Consider the following 1,054-nt stretch of genomic DNA (forward strand, 5'->3'; position numbering starts at 1 on the left):
TTACAAACACTATTAGAACAAATCCCTCTATTCATTAAGAGAATGTAACTATATATTTATCCTAACCATTTTGAATACACAGATTCAAAATGGACATTCATCTGTATCCCCCCCCCCGTATCCCCTTTTTAAAAAACAAAATTCCATTATTTGACTATTATGGCTTAAATGTTTATATTATAAAATACGATTAATTTTATGAACATGAAATGATTTTTGTTTTGTTTTGTTTTGTAATAGGGCTTTCACACTAGGTGTCTCCTCAAGCCTTTTTAAGTTTTAAGGAAACAGGGCTGGCCTGATAGCTCAACAGATTAAAACACCTGCTTTAGGCAGACACAGGGACCAGGTTCAATCCCGGCAGGCTGTGCTGGCCCGGCCCGAGACTGTGATTGATTGAGACTGAGTGTGGGTATGTGGTGGTGCATGCTTGTAATCCCAAGCACTCAGCAGGCTGAGGAAAGAGGATCAAAAGTTCAAGGCCAGGGGCTGGGGAGATGCCTCAGTACAATAAGCGCTTGCCTGGGAAGCACAAGGACCTGAGTTCAATCCCCGGTTCCACCAAAAAAAAAGAAAAGTTCAAGGCCCTCTTGGGCAGCATGAGTTCAAGGCCAGTCCTAATTACAGGTCCTGTCTCAAAAAACTAAAAATAAAAGAGAAAGAAGGAAAGCAACACATACCTGTATTTACTCAAAGACTTGTACTTGAATGTTCTTAGCAACACTAGTTACAGTAGCCAAAATCTAGAAACTCCACAACAGTAGAATGGGTAAATTGTAGGATATTCATTAAATAGAATGCTATTTAGAATGAGAATGAATGACCTACAGCTACATGTATATTATGGACAAATCTTAAAGCCTACTACAGAATAGTATATGATATGTGATTTTATTTATATAAAATTTAAAAACAGCCAAAATTAATCCAGGCTATTAAAAATCAGAATAGTAGGGCTGGGGAGATAGGTCAGTAGAATAAGCACTTGCCTGGTAAGCGCAGGGTCCTTCCTGAGTTCAATCCCCAGTACCGCAAAAACAAAACAAAACAAACA

This window comes from Octodon degus, unplaced genomic scaffold (genome assembly GCF_000260255.1).
Source record: "Octodon degus isolate 3935 unplaced genomic scaffold, OctDeg1.0 scaffold00001, whole genome shotgun sequence".
Lineage (NCBI taxonomy): Eukaryota > Metazoa > Chordata > Mammalia > Rodentia > Octodontidae > Octodon > Octodon degus.